The sequence below is a fragment of the Dermacentor variabilis genome, chromosome 3, assembly GCF_050947875.1.
Source record: "Dermacentor variabilis isolate Ectoservices chromosome 3, ASM5094787v1, whole genome shotgun sequence".
Classification (NCBI taxonomy): Eukaryota; Metazoa; Arthropoda; class Arachnida; order Ixodida; family Ixodidae; genus Dermacentor; species Dermacentor variabilis.
In genome coordinates, this window is record NC_134570.1 from 30048460 (window position 1) to 30075385 (window position 26926).

Sequence of the window (26926 nt, forward strand, 5' to 3'; positions counted from 1 at the left end):
ACCATAACACGGTAACGAAGGTCAATCTAGTAAATATGGCGAACAGCGCTGACAACAGAATAAGGGATGCGAATAGGAGAGCTGCGTTGCGTTTCCTTACGCATATATTGCGCCATCATTTGCGCAGATAACCGGGTGAATGAGAACCAAAGTAGCCCAGCTTAGAGCCACACTACAGCATTGTTCACCTCATCTTCTCAAATTTCGCGCAAAAAAAAAAAAAAAAAACGCGACACCGATGACGCTGGAATGACGACATGTCTTTTGCGATATTTTGGGCGCGAGTTCCACTCAGTTTCGCCCGCGAAATCTCTGTAAAAGTTACCGGACAGAGCTGTTCATTTCTTTTCTCTCCCTTTCTCGGCTCATTTGTTGTAGTCCTATTTGACTGAAGATCAATTAGCCATAGTCTCGGCCATGCCTACAGGTACAGCTTTCGAAATACAAAGACGCACAAGAGTAAACGCACACAGAGGAACTCAACCCTTCGCTTCCCCTACATGTGACGTCACGAGGACCTGGTGCCGAAATTTTAAAGCAGAGTCACCGCCAGTCTATAGCCATTATACGTCATTTGTGGGGTATCGAAAGCATCAATTCTAAGGCAATCGTCATCTACATATTTGATGGAACTAACTCCACTTATAGCGTCATATATAGTACGTCTATGCAGTGTGCCTAAAATTAGGCGTGAAGTGAAACTACAGATTCACATATATCAAGACGCTCAAGGAAAGTACAGAACGTGTGACAGCGGATGTGTAATCAAGCCAGAAAACGACATGAAAACGAAATGTGCGGCCGTCGACGCCACATTGAAGGTTCCCGCAACAGCTCCCATCCCGTGACGTCACATATCGTGACAGTGTTTGGCGGATAGACATTGCTGATTATAGAAGCAAACCCTATAAAAAGCTCCGCATTACACGCCTATATGACCATATGGGTTTAGTATGCGAACGACAAGCATGAGAAATATCAAAATGAAAGAAAAAGGAAAAGTTATATACATGTACGGGTTTGTGTAAAGGATAACACACGATAATTTAAGATTGCTGATAAAGTACAAATATGATACAAGATAAGGATCTCTTTGTTTGTTTTAAATGTGACTACATATATTTAAAAAATGAGAACGCGCAACCTATCAGGTTTGTCGACATTTCGCAGACGCAAGGACACCGCGACATTATCCCTTGCACGTAGGCGGAAATGTTGATTCCGGAGCATTAGAAAAATAAAGAAATAAAAATGAAATAACAATAACGATAATAAAAAAATTAAATAAAGAAGCGCCGGTCATTGTCTACCATGCGTCGTGCTCGCTACTCAATTCCTTGGGTGACAGGAGACCGTCATTCGGCGAAAAAAAAAAAAAAAAAACACTCGCAGGCCCGGGATCTGCGCGCCTATTGAGACGTCGCCAACGCGGCGCCGTATGAAGTAGTGTGCGCCGACCGCGGTGCATTGTTGCACCCGGCTCTGCGGATGGCTGCAGGCGAGGGTCTGATCTCGGAGCGCGCGAGCCAGAGGGGCGGGGCTGAATTAAGCGCCGCAGCTGTAACAGCTATATAGACTAAAATGACCATACGAAGCCAATGAAAGCCACAGGCCAATTGAACTGTAGATCATATAGAAATGTAGAAAGAGAGGGAGAGAGAAAAGGATGCAGAGAAATGAAGGGAGGTTAAGCAGAGGTAGAAAGAATAAGTAACAGAAACTAATGCGGACGAAACTATACCTTGGTTAGGACTGACAATAAATATATGGCTGCGACTAACGAAATTCGAGCCTCTTTGTTGCCCTTCTTCTCGTTGATAGACTAGAACGTAACCGTGAATTTTTAAAACTGCCTATCACACCAGTCCTAGAGAAGCGCCGTGGTACAGAGCTCTAGCGGACAAATTCTTTTCCTAAAATAAAATCGATAAGCGGTTTTACGTTCGCCTCCATCAGAATGCGGCCACAAGGACTGGAATGGGTGGATTCGGATTTCTACATGCAATTCTCAACGTGGCGGCCATCCCCACATCGCACGAGGCTGGAGCATCAAAGCAATCGCGCCCGTGGTCCCCTGCCTCTCGGCATACCGAACGGCAAAGCTAGTCACCTATAAATCAGATTTGTATTTTACTGAAATGAATATTAGGAGAGGTTGGCGGCACCGGCTACTCCTTGTCACTCAGCAAAGGAAACAAATTTGCGTAAACCAGATGAATCAGATTATCTTGCCGGGAGCTCGGTTTAGCGGAGCCAAGTAATAGACGTTTTGACAGGTTGAGAACGGAGAGTCGACTGACTTCATTCAGGAGCAAAAGCAAGTTTGCCGAGTGGCAGTGGTGGGGCCCCTATCGAGAAGCCGCTTCGGTTCGAGTAGGAAGCAACTCCCCCCCCCCCCCCCCCCCCCCCGGCGGGGACAACGAAGCGACGTACGGTCGTTACAAGGGCTCCCCTCCCCGTCCTCCTTCAAGAATACCGGAGGCTTAGGTGCGAATGGCACAAGGAATGAAGAGTGAATGTAAAAGATAGGCTCGTTTCACGCAGTCGCACGACACTGTCTCTTCTTTGCCGCGAACGTCAATCTTCGAGGTTTTCTCTGAACGCGAAACCACACGAGAGGGGCCTTCATAGGAAGGAGTCAATGGTGGCTCGATAGAGTCGCGTTGCAGAAAGACGTGCGTGGTTGTGTCCATTGTCGGCTGCCTGCGGGCGATGCGTGGTGGGTGTAGGTCGAAGCTGGTCGAGCCAGGAAACAGAGAGCCCCACGGCGGGCACAACGAAGTAACGGACGGTCGCTACAATTTGAACGAATCAGAAATGACCAGTAATCATATCGTCGGTATGAATCAGTGCAGCGAATTTACCAAAATTCCACCGATCTACGAATCAGTCAAATTAGAAATCAATGAAACAAGGAAAGCGGCGACGTCGGAGTCGACGCTTGCCTCCTTTCACAAATGTGACCTCAAACGATTGTTCGCGGGTCAATCGATCAACCGCCCAGCACTAGTCTGAATCAAGGCGGCACTACTTCGTTTTCCGTTACGCAATGACGGCAGCCTCAGAGTGTATTGTAGTTTCCGAGACACAGCGCGGTGAAGGAGGACATCTTTGCACCGGACGAGGGAGCAACGAACTGACACGAACGGAGAAGGTTGCTGAAAAGAGCGAGATCGGTGACCCAGTGATATATATATGTATATGTTTTTTTTTTCTCGAAGTGACGTCGCAGACCTACCCGCTATACATGCACTACATACGCGCGTGCATTGTTGCATTGTTTTCAGCCCAGTTGCAGAGTGAACAAACGAAGAAATACAACGCCGGCGGTTTCTCCGATCACTCGTGTAGTCATCGGTTTCCGCCCAGATGCTGTGCAGGCCGTGAGTGCGCAAGCACATAGAAGAGACGAGCGAACAAACAACATTCGCAATTGAGTTCAACGCTCGTTCGCGGCCTCGTTCTAAAGTAAGAAACGATTTCGAAAATACGGAGGTTCGCGGACCACGTTGGGAGTTTTGTTCTTGAAGGCGACTGGGAGCGTCATAGCAGCTTAACTATAAGCGCGACAAGGGCAGTTAACAATGCCTGCACGCTAACCTTCCGTTCACGTTATATTTATCCGCCCGTCTCCCTCTCTCTTTTCTTCACCAACGAGTAATTGTTGTAAGCAGCGGCCAAAAAAAGAAAAAGAGAGGGGGGAAGGGAGAAGCTTTGCCTTGATACCCGTTACTAAATTAAAATGAAACACTACTAAACTCTACTACGCGGAAACAGCGCGAAAAAAACGAGGCAAGTAAGACAAACAAGAAAGGCGCTGCACAAAACTCCCTAAACTGCGCTCTATCCGCTAAAGCACTAAACTCCGCTGGCCAATGTCCAATCGCTATAGCGTGAATATCAAGCTATTCCGGCTGGAAGTGTAAACTTGGCCCAACAATTAGACCGACAGAAAAGAGAAAAAAATACTTTAGCTGTTCTAATAGTATCGCACCTCCTACAATACAAAAAACGACACTTCTACCGTGAGCCGGAAGAAGCTATTGGTAAGCCAGAAAAGACGAAGAAATAAAATACGGGTGGCGACTTCGTCTTTATCGGTGAATATGGATTGCAGTAGCACTTCGTTATTACAAAATTGAAGAGGGGGCCACAATTACTTCGTTATATCGATTATACTTGGTTATAACCATTACTGAATGTACTCCAATATGAATATCTTAATGGATATGAATATCACCGAGCCACGACGGCCCAAATACGATTTACGAACCATGATAGCCGGCCCACATATAGGAATTCCATGACACTATACTGACGTACCAGTGTTCTGGTGCGAAATTCTAAAAGTAAGATTTTTTTTTTTTAATATTCGCTACTTCTCTTGTAATAACCAACCTGTTATCACAAAACTGACCCAAATAAGAGTGTTTAAAGAATGCTTTACCAATCTGAACCGTGATGGAGTGTTCTTGTGTTCAGTGGCTATCTTATGCTTCCCCGCGCAGTACTGCATAGGTAGTGCAACTCCTTCGTGTATCGTACGCAGCAGTCGTTCCGCGTTGCTCCACATACAAGTTACTATGAAGTGGAGAAAAAAAAAAGGAACACGAACAAAAGTTCGCGCTAGTTGAACGTGTGCGCTGACGCCGGCAAGCACACACTGGCAAACAGTTACGCCATTTCACAGGATCGTATGTAATTCCGGAAAACGCGCGCGTCGTGAAACCTCCAACCTACGCTCCGAAAAATGAGAGCGCTCACTAGCCAATCCCTGTACAGGCATCCCTCGATAAATGAAGAAAGAAAGAAAGAAAGAAAGAAAGAAAGAAAGAAGGAAAGAAAGAAAGAAAGAAGGAAAGAAAGAAAGAAAGAAAGAAAGAAAGAAAGAAAGAAAGAAAGAAAGAAAGAAAGGAAGAAAGAAAGGAAGCTGTTTGGCACAGGGATTACACGATCGATCAAGCCCGGCCGGCAGCTCACAGAAAGTGACAACAGACTCGCACACGGCAGCGCCACGCGTCGCGAAGCTGCCTGGTCCGTCTTCTTTTCTCGGAGGACATATTTATTGCGCGCCTCACACGTAACTCGGCAGCTCGCCCACAATCTTCCACGTCACGACTGAGTGCACTGCAAACCTCTTTCCTCCCTTGCCAACTCTCCTTTACCCCTCATGCAACAAAGAGCTGTGGGACGATGCCCTACGCGACGGACCTCCCGAGGTCCTCCGAGCTGTGATACAACGGGCTCGAAACATCGCCGGAATCATCTTAGGGACCCTGGACTGAGGGTTCCTCCCACACTGCTCTCGCCATTCAAGTATTATTAATAAAGATGTTTTACTCTCTCTCTCTCTCTCTCTCTCTCTCTCTCTCTCTCTCTCGTTTCGACGGTGGCAATACTTTGCGTCGCGCTATGTTGATTAAACGCTATTTAAATTTACGAATCGTACCCGGTGAGTTCGCGAGGCGATGGATCCCCTCAGAAAGAATTATCGGGACTACACGCCGATGTCGAGATATAAATTTTCAAAGTTTCGGACAAAAAAGGCATTGGCGTTCCCGTTACTTTTGCGCTTCAATTCATGAAACAGCATTTTCTTTTAAACAGATCAGTGGAGCAACAGTGCATATTTTGCCGCAAGTTCGCATATCTCGAAACCGGTGCCATCCTCAGAATTTGTTCGAAGAGAGTATAACTTTCGAACTGACTAGCTAAAATTCGTAGATTGATATATGTGCTCTAAAGTAATTAATTGAAAAGTAAATCAGCGTAACTATGTCAATTATTAAATCAAGCATATTTATTTCTCGCAGAAGCAATAGCCGCCTCATCGATCAATTTAGATCAATGGTTAGAACTGTGATACCTGCCACAAGAAAGTTTTAAAAACTTGGTGCAGCGTAAAAAAATTACAATAATAAAAAGCACCCTGTATATGATCTAACTGCATCTCTGTATCTAACCGAAACTGTAGACGTATATCGATCGATCTAACTATGAGCCACGAGTCAGCCAGCGAGAAAAATATGAATGTAGGACGAGGGCTTCCTTCTTGTCAGCCTCTGACAGCCCTCATCGCGACGCCAATTGAATGGAAGCTCCACGGAAGGTTGCCTTAGAATTGGGGGCGAACCCTCCTCGTTGTACTCTGGAACACTGCAAGCCACTGTCGTTACTGATAAGCTGACACGCCTAGGCTGCACTGCAAAACACGTTTGTGTGACCGAGTATCTCTCCACAAATCCCACACACCAACCAGTGCGCACTATGAGCCCCGATTCGGAGAAAAAAAGAAGAATAAAATTAAAATTGCTGGGTTTTACCTGCTGCAGAACCTCGACATGATTATGAGGCACGCAGTAGTGGGGGACTTCGGATTAATTTTTGACACACCTTTAACGCGCACCTAAATTTAAGTATTCCACTGTTTTTTTTTTCTTTTTTCACTTCACCCCCATCGAAATGCGGCCTCCGCAACAGCTACGCATCGAACATTGCGCAGCGCATTTTTTTTTTTACGAAATCGCGTCTGGCAGCCTATTATTATTATTATTATTATTATTATTATTATTATTATTATTATTATTATTATTATTATTATTATTATTATTCAAAAGATCTGAGAGAGAGAGATACAACTGAAAGAAAGAAAGCAGCAAGGAAAAATCAGCTGCCACTGGAGGGTGCAGAGGCCCGGCCCGCCCACTCTTTAGGGAGATCGGACAGAGAACACAGAAACGAAAGATTAGGCTGTTAAATAACTTGCACGCTTAAAATTTAAAAAAGGGTGTTAACCTGTCCATAACTCACATCATTACACCCTTTTTTCGCATAAGGGTGCGAGCTATAGGCATATTTACACCCTTATCTTGAGGGTGTAAATTCTTTTACGCTGTAGAGTCACTGGACGCGGACAGGAGATAAAACAACGAAAGCTGTACTCCTGCAACCCGCGCACACCTGGGACACGGACGGTACACATTTCTATTACGCACAAATGCATTGGCCACGGTTGAGACAACGCACCAGTTGTCTATGGTAACGAATCCCAGAGACAAGCTGCATTCGGACAGATGCTTTGAGTGACGTCTAGAGCACCAGCCAGTCAACCATCCGCGCTCATCCAGCCGCCCCTATAGGGACTGCTGGCCGTGTGCCCGGACAGTTCCAGCGTTCGTTAGACGCTGACAACATCTCCGCCGAGTAATCCACTCGACTTCGAAGCAGGGAGACCAGCGCTCTAAGCCTTGACTGTCTATGGTAGACTACATAAGACAGCTAGGGCCTTATCAAATACCTCAGATCTTATCGTGTTGCATGTCAGTCTGTCTATTGGGCCAGTCCTGACGACGCACGCAAAACTTGGGCGCCGACGCCAGTGACCCACGTGGAACTCAAAGAATGTACAATGAAACATTATCAATTATTTGTCTTAATAATTATTCGCTTTAACTTAAGACGAAACTAAGAAAGAAAGAATGCTGAAATTCAGGTAAGCGAGGTATTCACGGAACGTTATCACGTAAATCATTGATGAAGGCAACGCACTGTCACTGTTGCTGCGTTGAATGACAACAGGGGCTGATACTTCAGAGAGTTATAAACCGGGAAAGCGCACTCAAATCCACCAGAAAAACCTGAAAAGTGGCACTGCAATGTGTTGCTTGACGGCAGCGAAAACTAGAAAAAAAAAATACAGTCTACGCAAAGGCGTGAGGCTATTTACAAACCACACTTGCTAAACGCCAGGCCGAAACTGGAGCACGGCGAGAAGAGAAACAGTAAAGCGGCTTGCATTATTAATAGACCTCCTGGCGTAACTTCAAGAAGTGGAAACATAGTACGGAACGACGACAAGGTGTGCCCGCTCTCTCTCTCTCTCTCTCTCTTCCTTTATTTCATGTTCTCCACCTTATAAAGTGCAGTCTACGTCCATAGGAGGTACCAGATGAGTGTATTAGGAACGTTCGTTGCGGCGACAAAAGACATCTTAAAGCTTCGACGAGATATATATATATATATAACCACCCTTATAGTAGGTGCACCACGGCGGCTAGCTGGACGCATTCACTAAGGATGCCTGTTCGTTAATTACGTGCCTTGCAACTACGCAACCGTCTCGACAGATTTCGTGCTCTCTAGTCACAAAACAACAATGTAAGCATATTTTTTTTTATTATTCCTCAGATCTGGCGCTATACAAACACCACTCATTAGATCTCCGCACTGTGTGAATAGACGTCACGACGCAGGTTAGGCTCCCACCTGCAGCAAGTGCAGTTTCCCTTATTGTTTCACTCATATAATACTTGCCGGCTGTACTGCCTACTACTGCCTATTCCTATTCCTGCCTGTACTGCCTATAGGCTGTACTGCCTATTCAGGGATCCTTACTCGTAAACAAAATTATCTCTCTATCATTCGTCTCTCTATATTGCGCCCCTCGGTTTCCCTTTTCCTTCGCCCCCGTCAACATAAAGTGGCAGACGCGAAAGAACGTCGAGACAGTGCGCCCGGTTCCCGCGTCGTGCGACTTAAACAGGTGCGCCGAGTTCGACTACAGACGCTACAGAATACACGCGCCGCTCGGAGATAAGGAGACACAGGCGGAGCGAGCAGCTAGATCCAATCCGGCATCCAAGGCGCGCCGACAAGAAGAATGTGTGCGTGCGTGCGTGCGTGCGTGCGTGTGTGTGTGTGTGTGTGTGTGTGTGTGTGTGTGTGTGTGTGTGTGTGTGTGTGTGTGTGTGTGTGTGTGTGTGTGTGTGTGTGTGTGTGTGTGTGTGTGTGTGTGCGTGCGTGCGTGCGTGCGTGCGTGCGTGCGTGCGTGCGTGCGTGCGTGCGTGCGTGCGTGCGTGCGTGTGTGTGTGTGTGTGTGTGTGTGTGTGTGTGTGTGTGTGTGTGTGTGTGTGTGTGTGTGTGTGCGTGCGTGCGTGCGTGCGTGCGTGCGTGCGTGCGTGCGTGTGTGTGTGTGTGTGTGTGTGTGTGTGTGTGTGTGTGTGTGTGTGTGTGTGTGTGTGTGTGTTCGGGCGGGGGAGGGAAGCGGGGGACGTTCCTAATTAATGACTTCTCAGCGGTTGCGTTTCGAGACAGTCCCGCCACGCGCTCTCTCTCTCTCTCCCTCTCGCCAAGCTCGCACATCGACGCAAATAGATGCCCCGTGTGCTTGCTGGCGCGCGGGCCCAGCGCCGCAGGGCCTGCTGCTTCAACATTCGGAATCGTCCCGCCAACTGCGTGCAGCGCAGCGAACGCTACGCTGCTCGCGTCAGCCAATCGAGTAATGTGAGCCGGCTGCATGCACCAGAGAATTAGGTTCAGAGCCGTTATCACAACATGTTCTTAAGCTGCAATTGTTCATAAAAGCAAATTTTAGCCATACCTGAAGCGGCCCACCAATAGCAAAGAACACTTATAAGCACGAGATGTTTCGTACATACGGCCTTACATTTTGAGTAGGGCCAGCGATTAGACGAAGCATATGGTAAAGGACACACGAGTCGCGTTGTTGTGCTGCGTCTAAGTACTGACCCTGCGAAAACTGAACTATGCGATACCAATGGGCTTTAAGTTTCTACCATATTTGAATGGAGGAAAGTTCGTTCATTGTGTGTCAACTGATCATTCTGCGAAGCTGCCGGTCAGTAAGCGTCGCGCTGAAGGAGATCAGAGGCAGACAATTCGGAAGAGCCTCGGCCACTTTTGGTTCTCTCTTTCTGTAGGTAGCAGACTCAACCCGCAGTCCTCGCTCCACTGCACGGAATTCGGCGGATGGAGTTATAGGGTGCAACCTGGGGGCCAACGGCCGACGCGGAGCCGCAGTCGTCACGCAAATCGCTCCAACAGGTGTGTGGCGGCGGCGGCGGTGGCCTCGTCGTTTCCGTCAGCCGCTCGGTCGACGGGCCAGCAGGCTGGCTGGCTAGTGGGGCCGGCGAGATGTGTAGCGGCGATATTGAACCTAGTCGCGCATAAATTGGCGCGTGCAATCTTATGGATTCGAGCTGCCGCCCATTATTAGGTCGGGTCAGACTACGTGGGAAGCAGCTTGTAAGCGCGCTAGGCGCCCAGACGGAAACTACAAATAATAATTGTCGAGCAAGAATGAGTAATCGCCGCAGCGCAGACGTAACGAAATCGTGGCGCGGCAAAAGAAGAATCTGCGCGACCAATACCACGCCGCTGAATTACGTAATAAGCAGGTGCGCCGAACGAGCACGGAGCAGCTGTGCACCGTCGCTCTTCTGGGGGGGAGGAGGTGGCAGGTCCTCCCAACGTTACTAGGGTTGTCCCTTATGCCCATGTACTTCGTTAATCAAAGCGACTTCGACGCGCGCTGGGTCACTCGCGGTGCAATTGGTAGCCACTGCGCTGTGCGCAAGCGAGCAAGATAACCTGCAAGACACGTAAATTACTGATTCTTCGCAGTATATTTCTACATAGCAGCGCTTCTAGTACGATGAGCCAGACTATGTAGTTCTAATTCGCTATACTGATACTGCCTTCTCGAACATACTATTGGATACCGGGCGCTTGCTAGGCCATTGGCGGATCACTCGCGCGTAGTGTGGCGCGCGACCTCGACTCGCGATCATGTCGCGTGATCGTATAGCTTTAGTACCCAGTTCGTTAAGAACAGCATACCGCAACTGCCTTATAACAGAGCATGAACCGTATATATACGCATCTCCCACGCAAGTGCACCGTCCGGGCTGGCGCTGGGATAAGTCGTGTCCTCCGACATTCGCACCGGTCGTCGGAGGTCTCGGAGGCCCATTGACGCGAGAGATTAATTCGGGCATCGGCCGCACAGCGGACACACAGTGTTGTTCTTTGAGAGCCCCGTCTCCGGTGTGGCAAATAACGAATGCCGCTGTGCGCAGCAGGCCTTGATGCCCTGCCTGCGAGATGTCTTTTTCGCGACGTTTATTTATAAAAGCGTTCCTGGAACGCTTCCCGCCGCCGTAGGTGGATCACTCGGAGAGAGCACGCCGCGCGCGCGCGTTGCTGTTGTGCTCTTCGCGCTACGTCAAAACACCAAACACCGCTCCCCCGCCTGCCTTCCCCCCTGCAACTCCCGGACGAATTTGTATCGTCGCCCTTCCTCTTTTTCTTTTCTTTGTGTGTGTGTGTTTTTTTTTGTTCCGCGCCCAAGCGCTGAAGCTTAGCCCTCAACTTGAGGTCGGCGCACGAAGCCAAGAGAAAGGCGCCCGACGCTTGCAACGCACCCGACGGCCGCCTGCGGAAATCTGTGACGACAGAACGATGATAAGCTCGTGACGTACGCGACAAAACTGTTTTGGCTGCTCACAGAGTATCAGTGACCTCTGGACTTATAATACACCCCCAAGCCAGGTGGTGCTGCTCCGACGCATTCGTGCGGGCGGGCCCGTCTACTTCGGGCATCCTCTGCGTATAGCTTGGGGAATTTAGCGGCCGCGACTTTTAAACTCGGATGCCGTAAATCTCTCCCAGCGCGCCGTGTCGACAGACTCGGTGCGTTGTTTGCGACCGACCCGGGAGACAAAAGACGGAGCAGCGCCACAGCGAACTACGGCCGCACACACAAGCACGTGCGCGCTCGTGTGTCATGGCTTGGTTTTTTTTTTTTTTTTTTTGGCTTTCTTGCTGTCTCATTCCCCGTGTTTATGTTTACTCCCGCCACGGAAATAGCTCTCGGTTAAGGAATCACATCTGTTTGGGCTAGAAATGTCTGAACGTGACGCTGCGCGTACCGTACTCAATTAAGACGGATGGTCGATGACGGGTAGCCGTGGTTATCGTTTCAGTGCGCGCTTTCAGCGACAGACAGCAACGGTGACCGTGGGGATAAATGGCGCATAACCCCAGTTAAACCTGCTAATATTGCTTATTTTTTCCCTGCATCTAACCGCACTGGCGGATAGGGACTTCATTTGTTTTACAGCAAGCCAGCTTGCCGACTTGTAAAGGTTAATGTTCTACTGCCACAATGGCGCGGGTAAACCAGCAAGCTATCTCGGACACAGGTAAACCTGCAACGTATCAACCATTGCAGTCTATTTACAGGTAATTACGGTGTTGAACGTGTGAAAACTATACGACCAACAAAAGCACTCATACACCGCAACAAAGATTACGTAAGTGTTATACCAGTTATTACGAGTAAAAAAAGGAATAAGAAGGTTTAGGTGTTTTGAAAAATTGCATTTCTTTTTCTTATTGCCATCGCATGTGTCCTGTTAGTCCTTAGGCTTCAAATCTGCGTACTCTTCTATCTACACGAAGCATATCCTCGAACTTCCTTGTGGTTGTGCGGCTACTTCTATGACGACCACGAAACAACTAGACAACCAGCAATCACAATTCTTTCGTACTGCTGTCGCAGCGAAGATTCCGTTCTTCATATCTTTCGGTGGTTCCCCCTGGCCCCGCCCCACTCCTATCGAGTTGATTTTTTTTTACTTCCGGGGTAGTAGAACACGTACCGAACAAACCGCTGTGAAACTGAAGCTAAAAAGCTAAACCAAAGAACGGCTCAAGACGGAACCGCGTCCACCAGCGCTACGCACCACGTTCGATCGGCTACTCATCAGAGCACCGCAGCTGGGCAGTGCAGCCGAACGGAAGCAAAAAAGAAACCTTTCGGCGCGACCGCGAACAGTGCACTCGGGTTACACTTCCTCGATCTCACCTCCCCCCCCCCCCCATCTCCTCTCTTGCCTCCGCTGGTCAAGCGTGTTCGTCCCTCCTCGGTCGAAAAAAAGCGCGCAGTCCGGCCGCTGACTAAGGCAGGTGCCAGGTACGAGCGCTCAACGTAGTGGAGGCACTACCTACTATATATACGGGACTACCGCTTTTGGCCGCGCTGGCTTGGCCGGGGAGAGGACGAGGGAGAGACGGCGGCGCACAGCAACAACCGCGCACGATCAACTCGCACGCGCGTGCCACGTTCGTTCGTTCGACGCGAGGTGAAGCAGCGCCGCCGTCGCCTACTCGCGCGACCGCGAAGAAGTTGGAAAGAAAGAAGGGAGCATCCGCGCGCGCGCTGCCGCTGCTGCTGGTTGCGTGCTTCCCTCGCCCGCGCGGCTTCCTTCCTTCCCGTTAGCGCGGCGGCTGCCGCCGGGCGGTGGCGTCGAGAGACGTTAGAGCACAGCCGGGTCGGGTCGTTGAACCCGGCGCCGGTGGAGGAAGCGTGGCGGAGGGTGGGCCACACCGCTACGCTTCCTTCCTCTCCGCGCCAGCATCCTCCACTCACTCACCCCCCCCCCCCCCCGCGCGCCATCAACGACGCAGCAGGAGCGGTGGCAATGTTGCGCAGCGCAGACGCACGACACACTCCAGCCTGCTGGGTGATATAGGGAGGAGGAAGAAGAGGGTGACACCGAAGTGGAGGAAGGGCGGAGAAGTACGCGCGCCTTGGGAGGGGGAGAAGCGTAGCCCCATTTTATGGGCAAATGACTGGGCCAAAGCGACTCCCGTAAGCTCCGCTCGCACGTCTGCCCTGCCTGCTCGCTTCCTCCTCGCGTCTGCTGCGTTCCTTTCTTTCTTTTCTGTTGTTCCCCGCCGTCCGCTTCCCCCGTTCCCCCTTCCAACTGTTGTTGTTCCCTCGTCAGTTGTTCTTCCCGGCATTTCCCCCTGTCTCCCTGTTTTTATTTTTTCCTCGCTTTCATTTCTTGTTTTGTTCTCTCTCCCTCCCTCCCCCACATGGTCCAGCCCTTGTGCGATTCCCGTCTCTTCAGCCACCTTTCTCTCGTCTTGCTCGCCTCCTCCCTTCCAGCGCGCATCTCTCTCGGCAGCGGCGGCTACTTTGCATGCGAGCCCACACTGACACAGAATCCCGCTCACCCGGATAAGAGAGGACGTGGCGGGGGGAAAAAAAGACAGAAGCCTCGCCCGACTGTGTTGCCGGGCGCGCCTAGACGGATGGAGAAGCGCAACAAATGCGCGAGTAAGCAGCAGCAGTAACGAACCGCCGCTGCCTCGTACAGTATGCCGTCTGTTTGGAATGCATCTTCTCGAGCGCGTTCTCGCAATTCTGTTTTTGTTTCCCCGGGATAATCGAAAACGCCAAAGCTTTAGCAGGGAGGAACGCGTTCGCCAAGTAATGGTACAACGTGTCACAAACTGTTTTATCCACTTGAATGAAAGGAGGCGAGACGAACGCGATCAGTGTCCGGAAGAGTGACAGCTGGAATTTTTGTGTTTTGCTATTAAAACCAAAAGAAAAAGAAAGAAATCCAACAGTGCCGTTCATCTTGCTTCCGGGCTGGCTCTGTCACCATGCCTTATCTTCGCTGAGGATGCTGACCAAGCAGAACGTCGCAGCTCTTAGGTCACGACGGCGGTAGACGTATCTCATGCATAAGAGATTGATACTCGTTTCCGCATGCAATGACCCCAGTGTACACAGGAATTTATTTCTAGATGGGTGGAGCAGAAAGCCACCTCCATTCGATATACACACAAACAGGGGAGAATGGGAATTTCGGTGTCGGTTCGGACCATCTTGGGATGTCACACCAATTTACCGCGCTATATACAGCCAGAAACTTAATTGATGTACACGAGACGATGACGCACCACGTTACCCGGAAAGAAAGCGTCTCCGGCAGAAGAACGGTTAGTGCCCACATGTGACGCAGGTAGATGTCACTAGTAGCTTCTCGATAGTTTCCAGCTCCTGCTTGAGTACATTTCTGCCTCAGTGTGCAAACACCCAAGGGTGCTTCGGGTTCGCTCGCGCGAAGGCACAGCTATGATGCCAAAGTCTTAAAGCAGTGAAACGAACTCTCCATTTGCGATGAATTTCAGTTTGTAAACAACATGCTCCTCATCTCTGGCGGCAAGCGGTGGCAGCCGCTGTATTTCTAAAACCACGGCCTCCGAGATTGCTGCCGCGTAGCTTTATTGCGCTGACAACAGCGCATTCTTGAAGGCCACGCAATAGAATCGCACTTGGCAGTGTTTCGATGGTGCGTTAACAAAGTCGGAAAGCGCTCGACAGAAGTTGGACGCATGTGCGTCGCTTCCTGGCGCGCTGTATCATACCATAAGCACGCCAAGCCGCAGGCTCCACAGCCGATTCTCAATTTGTTTCCACCGTTTTCTTTGTACGTGTCGCGTGACTGCACTGCCGTGAGGCAACCGGATGCCGGTCCATGAGGCTTGATCCCCGACTGAAACAACACCAGCACTGCTTCCGGAGCTCTCCAGAAAAGCAGAAACCCCTCGTTGACGTCGCATCGGTCGAGTGCCTGCTCTTCAAGTCCGCCGCGGAGAACGTCGACCCGGGTCGCTTTTGGGTCGAAAAGAAGAACGCTCTTCCGGTCTTATCAGGCCGGCGCTCACATCGCAACGGGCACAAGGGAGATAAAGGCCGCGGCGACGTGTATGCCCACAGCGAGTGCTAATCGCCGCGTCTCATTTAGTGTGCCGTTCGTTTCGCTTTACATCGCACGGCGCGGTGCTACCATTGCCCTAGCTCATGTGCGTCTGCTTATTCAACTCGTCCAAAGTTCGTTTGCTTGATTGCTCGCGGTTTCTTTTTTGCTGTCAAGTAAACAAACAAGGAAACCTTGCATTAAGGACACACATGAGCATAGCCGCCGCCGGGCTAATTTCTCTAGACCTCCCAGACCACAGACAATTAACTTATCTCGGATACAGCGATCCAAACCAGTGGCCCACGCACGACGACGAGTCAATACGCTTTAAGTGCGATCGGACAGGTCATATTTCCCCTCATTGTCGCTATGGTCAGCTTTCGATCGTCTCCTCGTCTCGCGTGCTCTTACCGACCGGCAGAGAGCCGGTCCTCGCTCTTTCGCACCCGCAACGACCCACCGCACTATAATGTTGCTGCTCCGACCCCCGTGCTACGACCGTCGCTCGCCGTCGCCATGCCCTCGCCGTCCCTCATCGGAAAACTGACCAGTGCAGCTCCCGTAGATGATGCTGCATTGGCCAATCAACCTGGAAATCCTCTGTTGACCCTGCCCATCCGACAACATTTTTTGGACATACAAGTGGACAGCGTGCCTGCCTGTTTCGGCACCCATAGAACCTAGAACACCTTGCTTGCGTTACGAACAGTAGAAATCGTCTTTAAATTCATGTCAGTCAATGGTGTGCCCTTTGCCGATGCGCAACAAAGAGCGCGTGATGCAACAAATATGCAATAACATATATAGAAACTTTAGTCAAGCAGCATATATCAAATTACAGTGGCGGTGAAATAAACGCAACCACAACTTGCGTGGTTTCGCCGTCACTGACTGAAATATAAACTGCATATAACAGAGTAGCATCCACATTTCCTTTCGGTATTTACCTCCGTTTCTGTCCTAAGTGGCTGCGTGCTCGTACACGGCACGCGGCTGTTTCTCGAAAACGCGAGAGTTAGCTATATGAACTCTCACTGCGATAACGGGAGAACGACAGCGTTTTACGAAAGTGCGAGCATTTCGCCTCGCATCATATCTCGCTTCCGAAACATCACTGACGCCACGCAAAGCAAAACAAGCCTGGCTAGTACCACACTACCTGAATCGGCTGCGTTCTCGAGGTGATAAGCTCGAGAGGCCAATAAACCGCAGGCGCCATTGTTTTGAGAGGGCTATCAATCAAATGGCGTTTCCGTGGCACGGAAAGAAAGAACTATACAGTTCCCATTCGATTGTTTGTATTAGAATTACGACGCGATGCGATGACACGCGGAAAAACAAGGAATAAGGAGTAAAATTTATCAACACCGAAGCAAATTTGATATTCCCAAACAAGGTAATCGGAACTAAGGTGCATTAATGCTTTGATGGGGGGCGTCGTCGAATGTGGCGCGGTATTTATACGTGGTGCGTAAAAATGCACACCACATGTTGTCTGCACAACAGCCGTAAAAGAAACAATTCACGCTTTCTTTGTTTACATACGTCACTTAGATGTCCCACTGTTTCAATGCAGCGAAGTGTACGAGTGGTATTACTAAAAAGAAACCGTAACAATTATATTGCTCTAAAGTGCGCTGCTTCGAATGTCGGCTCCGTCGCAATACCTGATTGCGAAACGGAAAAGCCCTCGCTAAGGCGCTTTCAACTCTGAGCCGGCACTCTTCCCTGCTAAACTCCCCAGCTCGACAAATACGAAAAATAAACAAACGAAGCACTTAGATTTATAACACTCGCGGCGCTAGGCAATATTTGTGAAATGCGCTGCCTTACAAACGGGCAAGGTCATTGTTGTCTAGGATAATGGTTCATTTAGACGATATTGAAGGTACTGCAAGCTTGTGGCGCTTGCTGCATCATAATAGCTCGCTGTCACTTGACATACAAGTGATATTAAATGCAAAAGTAAAAATCATAAAAATGAATTACTGATGCACGCTTGACATATTGACAAAAACAAAACGTTCTGTATCAATCCTAGTAAAACTTTTTAATGGCCTGGTGTGCTTGACATACTTGTAACACACATGCGCTGTAAACCAATGGCGTATAAAAATTTGATATAAAAGAATTATACTCGCGCAAAGGTTTAGCAACATTGTAGCCACAGTTTATGCAACATATAATTAAAGCTTGTAAGTGTTAACACAAGTTTCAGTGCCGTAACAACGTCTGCTATACCGTCGCGGTGATCCAGCGGCTACGTTGTTCTGCAGCTGCAGCACGAGGTCGTGGGTTCGGCTACCAGGCGCGGCAGCTGCATTTAGATAGGGGCGAAATGCAAGAACGCTCGTGTGCTTAAGTTTATCTGCGCGCTTTAGAACCCCAGGTGGTTAAAGTCAACCCGGAGACATCCACCGCGATGCCCCTCGTAACCCCTGTGCAATTTCGGGACATTAAACTTCCTCCCTCCCTCCCTCTTTCTTTTCTTTTTTTTTTTTTTCGACACAGAACCATAGGAGGGTACTTTCCACTCTCCATTTCCTCTCGGGAAAATGCAATATCTGAGCGTTTTTTATCCCGTTCGCATTTCCATTAGGTCTGGAGAGTGCGCGCGAAAACGACAGCCCCACGTGACGCCTCCGCAACGGGGCAAACCCGACGGCGCGCGCCGCGCGCGCTGTTCGTTCTGTGCGTCGGCCCGCGAGGGGGCAGCACCGCTGCACCTGCCGTCGCTCAGCCGTCGCCGACGGAAGTAGACGCCGGAGAACAGCGTGGAAAGGGGGCAAAGCGCTCGCTTGGCTGACTCTGCGCTTTTCGTTTCTTTGCCCCCCCCCCCCTCCTCCCCACACCCTTCAGTTGAGGGGCAACGCTGCAGTAGCAACAAGGCAGGTAGACAAGCTCACGCACCTGTGCCCCACAATTACGCGAGACCTCCGGTTCCCATCTGCTCGCGCCACTGCTTCGCGAGCGACGCTCATCTAATCGACTCTTCTTGCTGCTGCTGCTATGGCCGCAGTGCAACCGAGTATGTCGTGCCACACCGTAACTAACCTTTCCGACATCCTCCTCTTCGTTACGTCAGTCTACTCGTTAGTATTTGGCGAGTGTGTGCTCTTCCCCCGCCTGTACTCCTTCCGCTCCGGTGAATTCGCCATTCCGTGTGCAGCGCCGTCCCCTTTACTTCCTGTCTTTGATCTCCCATGAGCGATAGCTGATAAAGGTACTTCACCCATCTTCCGCTGCCATCCGCCGCGGCTATCGCTATGGTAAGGTTGTTTAGCAGTAAGCACAGCTGCCCAAAATGGTTTTTTTCGTTTCACCAAATCGTTAACTCCGAGCGACAGTACGCACACTTGAAGTCACAGACACCTTTAGAGTTACTGTAGTGTTTTCCGCTTGGGCACCTCCCATAGTTAAATATGCTGGCTGGCTGGAAGTGGCCGACTGAAATGATTGATCGACTGATTGATTGGTACATCGATTTGACAATACAAAGAGGCACTGGATAGGTCAGTACAATGGCAAAATTCGGTGGTCCGACGAAACTTGCGCGCGCAGACTTCGTGCACCGCTACGTTCCAGAAACTTTCTGGCGCCTTCGCTAGGCTTCTCCGCATTCCTGTGTGACCGCAGGAGCGAAGCGCTGGGACGAAGCGCTGGGACTAATGCGACGCATTTCAGCCGATAAGCGCTTTGGCAAGCAAAGTATGCGCGCGAAACATGGCTCTAAGACCGCACAATGACCGCTGCGGACCTAACGCAGTAATTGAGATTCCAAGTACTACCAACTTGTTATTTTACTAAGAGTCACTAGCCCAGAACCGAAGGCCCCAAGATTTTATCGCCCGGGAATGGCTACGTCTGGTAATGTAAATCAAAGCGAGACAAACAACTTAAAAACAAGAGTGAACAGTACAAAGCGACCGCCCCAGCTAAAAAGAAACACAGCAGGAAAAAGTATAACGAGTGCTCGTCCGGGGAGCGATAAGTGTTCTGCCCCGACTATTTGCAAAGATTAGCAGAATACAAATGATTAGACAAGTGGCCGAAATAGAGACAAAGATATATGTAACAAAGGTTGAAAAAGACCGAACAGAAGAGCGGCAAGCCAGTGACTCTGCGGTCATTGCGGTTAGAGATAGACAGAAGGAGTTCTGAAAGAAAGCGGGGTAGAAACGTAAAAGATCAAAACCGAGGGAATGGGTTAGGAGGAGAGTTGAGAGCAAAAGGGAGCAACGATGGAGTGTATGAGAGGGAAGTGGGTAAGGGCGCGTTTCTTTCTTTTTGTTTGGCTCTCCTTCTTTTATCGTCGTCGACAGACGCGGGTTCCTTCTCGCCTACCCTCCTTCCCCTCTTCCTCCTTCCCTCGCCTCCACCACCACCACCATAGCCGCCACCCTTTCGCCGGGGTCGTCGACCCTGCTCAGCTCCGGCGGCAGTGGCGGGACCCGGCGCCGGGAGATCGCATCCGTTTTCGTTCGCCGCTGTTTCATTCTTTCTTCCTTTCTTTACGTCATCGTTGCCGCTTTTTCTTTGCTTTTGTTTCCTTCTTCCCCCGGCTGCAGATTCTATCCGCTCCCTTCCTCCGCACCTCTCTCTCTCTTTATATATTTTTGTGTCTCTCTCTCTTCTTTCCTTCCTCTTTCGTTCGTCGTGCCGGGAGTTTCCGCCGTCTTGCCGTTATTTGTCGTCGCCGGGTTGGTTACTTGCTTGGTTGGTTGGGGGGTTGATTAGTTGAACCAACCGCGATGACTTGTTCCTTTTTTTTTAATTCTTCTAAGCCGGTAAAGCCCATTTGCCGACGCTCTAATCATTCTCAAAGACACACTGACGCGCACCGAGACGGGCCCAGTATATGATATGATCTCGCAGAGAGTCATGGCACTGCGCCTCAGGGACGCAAATCAAGCCGAGCTTGCGTACCCCATCGGGTCAGTCGGCAAGCTAGTCGAGACTCTGTCGCGTTCCCCCAAAAGATTGGGCGGGAGAGAAGGCAAGTCCAGTAGTCGCCCGCACCGTTCTCGTCTGCTTTCCAGACGGCGCTTCGTTCAGGCCCCAAGAGAGTCAGTTCGCTGGCTGTACGGGATATTGTAGAATTTATGCCTTGACCTACACCACTGTCCCCGGTTTCCCTTTCTTTCTTTCTTTCTTTCTTTCTTTCTTTCTTTCTTTCTTTCTTTCTTTCTTCCTTTCTTATTCGTGAATGCTGCATATGGAGGAAAGGTCGACGCGAAGATGAGCATCGATTACTCGGAGGACTTGTGATGAAATTCTCTCGTTGGGACGTCCTGCGACTCAGCCAACGGTTCCCTGAACTTCTTTGTGAAAAGCATATCGGCGCGCCGCGCTACCGTGAAGTTGGATGTTTTTATCGTGATGAATGAAATAAAAAATAAAATCGCTACGCTTAGAACTTGTATAGATCAATTAATCAACGCAGACAACTTGAAGCACGTGCGATCTGTACAGGTGACGTATACGACTACTGAAGAGGGAGAAGCAACGTCATAAACAACAAAACGGTAATTGTTGTCAATTGTTCAATAACTAGATGGCCGGAAAGACAACCTACATTGTGAAGAGGCGGCTACGCCAAGATACAGTTAGGAAATTCAGGCCACTCTTTCTCTCACGCAACAAACAACTTTACTAATTCTATAAAAGAAAGATGAATAATATAGAAGTAAAAGCTAAATTGAAACGAGGCAAATAATCAAGCTAACCAGAAGAAGCGTCCCATTAGCACTCGCAACGTCAGCTCATGCTCACTTTGCAATAAAAACGCTATTATACGTGCACACATGAAGTTCAAATTGCTCAAGTATCCCATGCTAATCCTGAGCGAGCCTCCACAAGCGTACGGGTCAGTCTCCTTGCGAGCAGGTGACGCAAGTCTTGCTCAAGAGAAAGACGGCGAGGGGGATGGAAATGTATGTGGCGAACGAACATTCCGCACGCAGCCACCGGAGTGAGAGCGACGCAAGAAAGAAATAAGAAAAGAAAGCCTTTCCTCATTGCGACAATATTTGCTACAAGCTGTTTTCCTCCAAGCCCCACCACCACTTTTGCTCGCATCCAAATTACGAAACGGGTGTTGCCGAAAACGGGCCGCAGTGAGCGTCGCGACATTTGTGCTCGTGGCCACGTCGTCCATCGTACTCGGTGACTTGTCAAGGCACCGTGACTGTCGAAAGAGACGGAGTCTATACGCCAATGGTCGCGCGCTTTTCCCCGAACTTTGCGACACTACTTGCGTGCAGCAGAGTTATAACGCCAAGGTCGACGCTGCCACGCCAACATTTTACGAGCCATGCAAGCGAGATTCAAGTTAATGAACCCTAATTGCAGTGGCCACGCTTGACAATGTGGGCGTGGGACAAATACCAGCCGGTCAGGCTGGTTACAAACTGCCTTGAGCAGATTGGCCTCACATTGGACTCATCAGCTGGCCCAGAAAGCAACACGGGCTCTTCTAGAATACCTGAAGGCGATATAGGCTTAATAAGAAAATGCCGGGTATCGTCACTGCACTTGCATAGTTTGAACTCTCGTCTTTTCTCTTTTACTCAGCCTCCTCACTTGCAGAGTAGCAAACTGGATAAAGTTAGTTAACCACCCACAACTGTTGATGTACGCAGAGATATAAAAGGAGTACGAAAGACGTGTGAAGTAAAGGCAGATATTTGAGAATATGTAAAATGGTACTGGAAGTACACTTTCACGTTCCTTTACAGAGTCACCTGTTTCAACAACGAAGGAGATGGAGAGGGAGGGAGAGAGAGAGTTTGCTCTATAGCTTATACTTGTCCTTCAAGAACACAATAATGCGAGAGGGTACACTTGCTTATCGACATTGCACGCCGCGACTTCGAAGGCACGCTTCAGTCGTTACGTTGTCTGACGCGATCGTGCACTTAACGAAAAGTCAAAACGAACGGCTTTCGCCTAGGTAATCAATCACAGTTGTTAACCATGAAACCATAGCAGAAACAAGAAAGAAAGAAAGAAAGAAAGAAAGAAAGAAAGAAAGAAAGAAAGCTTCTGTGGAACTCATCTAAGTACTTGAAAGTTCATGCAGTGGTAACCTCTGGCTCCGCGCTATCTTCTTGACATCATGTGTACAGTGTTTACAGACTATCGCTTCAAGGCTTATAGGATTTCGTGATGGGTTGTAAAGCGGCTTTCTTTCCAAAGTTACGGTGCGAGTTCAGTGGCCAATTTCTGCTCCGCGAGCATCACTGACATAGTCACACACACACACACACACACACACACACACACACACACACACACACACACACACACACACACACACACACACACACACACACACACACACACACACACACACACACACACACACAACCACACACACCGCGCCAGTAGCATTCAAATGGTCCATACATACTGCCACCACGCCTTTCTTGCTCCTGTATAGCACCATCTTGCTCTCTAAACACCCTTCACGTGTCGTGAGTGAAACGAAGCGCAAAATATAACGTTAAGAAGAACGTAACGATGCGCGAAGAAAAGCGACGAAGGAACGACGACGAAATCGTGATCTTCGCTTCATCGGCGGGCGCGCCTTTGCACGGTGTTCGCATTGTACGCTCCTCTTTTTACTCGACATTCATCGTTTTATGGTTTTCTATATTCCCGCGGAAACAACAAAGCTTCTTCTTTATCTCAGCGTCGGAGCGCGAGGGGTCGCCGAACGCCACGTGTCCGCAATAAACGCGACTATATGTGGAAGAAGCGATCTCCGGGTCGACACACCCGCAGGCGCTCGGACGAGCCGATATAACACCGCGGCATGACGCAACCCATATTCGTCGGCCCTCTTCTTGCCTCCGCCAGCGAAAGCTTCCATCCCAGCGGATCGTTCCGCGCGGGAAAAACGCTAACGCGAAAATACGGCTAATGACTCCTTTAGGTAAAGCCAGAAGGCGACGTCATCAGCACTATACTCTCGCCAAATTCAGTGCAGTGCAGCGGACGCTACAGGGCTCGCGTGCCAGCCAATCAGCCAGAGCTGCCAGCCAGAGCTGGCTGCATGTTTCGGGGAAGCGAGTAGGGCTCGCCCAGTGGGCGCTTTACTAATCGTTCCACGGGTGTATAAACTTAGCGAAGAAGGACGTGGGCTAACGAGCACTATATGCGTCCGTAACAAGCCTCGCTTAAAGTTCATAGCGCCTTTTTTTTTTTTTTTTGCCTCGTCACAATGAAATTTCACCGAAGCGACGGCCAACTTGCTGCGCCAGTCGCCACAGTCCCGCCGTGAAGCTTCCATTCAGTGCCGATGGCGATGCGAGAAGAGGAAAACGAACGAGCCGCTTCTTCTGGTTCCCTATTTTTGGGTTGGCTGGTGCTGCCCGCGTACGCGACCTCTCCCTGCATTGCACGGAGTTGACGAGGCCCGAGCGTACGTGTTTGCTGCTACCGTCCGCCGCCTACGAACCGGAGTTCAGGCGGCGTCACCTCCCGCGAATCTCCTTTGCAACGGAGCCTTGCCAAGGAAAGCAGATCGCGGGCCGCGCGACCGTTGGGGGAGAATAACCTCCAGCTTGCACGCGATCTGGAGAGCTCTTGACCTCAGCATCGCTTCCCTCCCCCTTCTGCCATCCTCACCAACCAAACCCCAGGCACATACAAGCCAAGGCACACCCGCGCTGCCATAGACCTCAAGTCCTTCTTTCCTGCTCCCTACTTCTTGGAGTGCCGATAACACCACGTGCCGGCTAAGGCGAGAAGCAAGTACGAGAGATACCTCGCCACGCGAAGCCCGAGGAAAGAAGGAGGGGGAGACGGTTGGTGGGGGTTCACGGAAGAGGGGACAGTGAGAGGCTCAAGAGCACACGAAGTTTGAAATCTCGCAGGGGGTGTCGCCTTCCACAAGCATAAGGTACGCCTGTGGAAGGCGTACCTTACGGTAAATGTTCCCGTAGTGTGGGAGCAAATATTGAAAAGATAATAAAGAAAGGAAATAAAATGATAAATTTCGTCAGGATGTGCGTATTCAAAGTCCAGATTCGAAAAAGAAAGGCACAGTATATAGTGGTCGCGCACTACACAGAAGTACACGATGTGCACTATGCTGTTCCGTGAGGCATACCGCAGCTTCGAGCAAGTTTAGATTTTCCGGAGCCCTTGCGCAAAGGTTGAACTTTAGCGGCTGGTTGTATATCGATATTTCCTTCTTTCTACGCTAAAGTAATCCCAAGTAACCACTCCATTATTTATTTCTTTATTGTGTGTTTCTGCTTACTGCCACTGTCAAAGATTTCCTGACTACTTCTTGTTATGTGGAACACTATAAATCTGTCAGCTTCTCCCGCCATATTTATGTTATTCTGTTGTTCTTCGCTCTGCCCATTTAATACGTCAGGAACCCGATAAGGCGTGCAATACTAAGTCTTCGGCTCCGGCGCCATGACAATGGTGCTTTCTGTCACTACTGAAAATAAAGCTTCTAAAGTAAACTACTTGAAAAAAAAAAGTTATGTTCTTTATTTTATTTGATTTTCATGCGTACAACCCCCCCTTTTGAAATTTTTTGTTGTTATCCACTCTATGTAATGTCCTATTCTGAACCTTTAGGGTAAATAAATAAAATGAAATGAACTCCTATAACGCCGACAGTCAAAGTGGCACCACCGTGTTTCCCAAGAGGCACCTGCCGCCATGGCAAAAGTGCGGCTCGGCCGGGCATCAAACGACTGCGTCAAATCTCTCGAGCGACCAGCGCATAAGCCGCTGCCCCTCCGCTTTCGACACGGAGGTACAGGAGAAGGGACAGAAGGGGGGGGAGGGGGGGACCCGCCGCCGGGCCATTGCACCCGGGGTCGTCGCGTCGCGTGCGAGCCACGCGTGGCACGGCGACGACAATAACAAGAGCCGGCAGGACGTAGCTGCGAGCGCCCACGGCCGCCGGGCAACGCATGTGTAGCGGAGGAGACGCGCGACGGAAGCGGGCGCCCGCGAAACGGTGCAGCACACGCGGAAGTCGAAGCCGTGCCAACGTCATTTAATCGGGGATCAGCTATGGGGCCGCATTCACGAAGCTTTACTGTGTAAATGTTTTTCTTTTTCGTCGCAATTGGTCGGCGGCTGCCTTCACTGGTGATATGTCCAGAATCAGGATTGGCTGAAATTTGCTATCGCAAACAATTCTAGCGTATGAGCTTTTAGTGAATACGGGCCCCGATTCGCAAAAAAAGCCGTTCGCACGTGAGCGAGTACCGCGGTATGCCGACGCTTAAGTTGGAGTGTGCAAGTAATGTTCGTGATGAGAACGTTGCAAACGGAATACTACTGCCACATCCGTCGTTGCCGTAATCGCAAGGGCGGCAATCGTTAAGGGAATGCCACCTGCTAGGCGTTGATTGATTGGTTGATTGATGCATAAGTCACTTATTTAGTGTGCTTTGAAATCTTGTTGCACTGGCACATATATGTATGCTGCAACACGTCGGAGAGGGAGAGTGTGTGGGTATAGGGCGTGCGAGCGTGAGCTGGCGATCGAGTGAGCGCTTGTGCCCGCACGCTTGAGAGACGTCGCAGACACACCGAATGCTGCCGAAGCCGACGCCCCTTGCTTCCACTACACTGTACGCTTTTATACGGAAACACAGCACACACAGAGCCGGGGCCGGCGGGGCGCGTCACTCAACCGTCCCCTCGCCCGGCGGCGTCCTTATCACGTTACCGCGCGGCGCGCAGGAACTCGCTGTTCAATGACCGCGCAGCGGCAGCGCGACTGATCCCAGTCCTGCGGCACGCGCCAGGGCTCTGACCACGCTCTTTGTGTGAGAGAAGACAGCTTCGCCGAGCTGACAGGAGGACGGAAGGCCAGCTAACCGCGATGGCTCGCTTCGTACGGTGAGAATGCGGAGGTTTGCGGAAACAAGTTGATGGAAATCGGTCATCATCATCAACCATCGTAGTCGGTATCACAGCATGACTTAGGCACCTGCCAGGGATCTCCAACTGACCCTGTACTGCCGCTTGTGTCACTCTAACCCGCCCTAAACCAGCAGATTTCCTAACCTCAGTCACTCTGTGCAGCTGATCCCACGAAGGAGCCCCGTCCCTCTTCACGATGACATTCATTCTGTTTCACCAGTGCACCATATATGTTATGCGCATTGCACAACCGGACCAGCTCCACCCTTTCCTCTTAAGGTCAACCAGAATGGAATCGACCCACGTGTGGCTCGCTATGCATATGCTATCGTTCTATCATTTAAAGTTACGCTTATGCATCGCTCTTGCAGTTCATCGTTGCGCAAAGGGAGGCTACACTCCGGCGGTATCAGATGGCTCCATGGGCATTACAAGCAGCGCAAATAGGAGAAAGAGAAGCATTTTTACTACTGCTGAGACGAAGTCATCGGTTCGACACTCCAAATATAACCGGGATGCGCCGAGGGTTCCTTCAAAGCGCACCAAGGAATCATGTTAATAGAAAGAAAGGGGCAACGGTCGATACCGCTGCACCCGTCTGCATTAAAGCACGTTCAAGCTAAACATTTGATCGTGCACCCAAATATGCGTTCAGCGAAGCG

The 26926-nt window shown here is 50.1% G+C and overlaps 1 protein-coding gene across 2 annotated transcripts in view; it reads right to left on the reverse strand.

Annotated features, from left to right (window-relative positions):
- Positions 1 to 26926, reverse strand: part of LOC142575350 (uncharacterized) — a 229873-nt gene that overhangs the window by 122934 nt on the left and 80013 nt on the right. The window lies entirely within an intron of this gene.